Source organism: Herpailurus yagouaroundi, unplaced genomic scaffold (assembly GCF_014898765.1).
Source record: "Herpailurus yagouaroundi ecotype Mexico unplaced genomic scaffold, PumYag 160, whole genome shotgun sequence".
NCBI classification, from domain to species: domain Eukaryota; kingdom Metazoa; phylum Chordata; class Mammalia; order Carnivora; family Felidae; genus Herpailurus; species Herpailurus yagouaroundi.
In genome coordinates this window covers 26,837,663-26,838,055 of record NW_024412401.1, presented here as the reverse complement: position 1 = coordinate 26,838,055, position 393 = coordinate 26,837,663, and positions in this window count along the sequence as shown.

The window sequence follows — 393 nt, the reverse complement described above, 5'->3', positions numbered from 1 at the left end:
GTAGGTTCAAGCCCCGCGTCTGGCTCTGTGCTGATGGTTTGGGACCTGGGGCCTGCCTGTGATTCTGTGTCTCCCTCCCCTCAGCTCCTCCCCTGCTCACGCTCTGTCTCTCTCTCAAAAATAAATAAAAATTTAAACAACACCAACAACAACAACAAACCAGGTTTCTGACATTTGATATGAAAAGTTCTAATGCTACCATCAAATGTAATGCTTGCTATAGATTTCCAATAGGTATTTTTTTTTCTCAGAATAGGGATGTTTCTTTTCATCTCTAAAATATATTTCTTTTTACCATTTTTAATAAGGACTGGGGTTGAATTTAATCATGTGCCTTTGTAGCATTTATTGAAATTAGTTAATGTATTTAAAACAATTAGAATAGCAAATAGA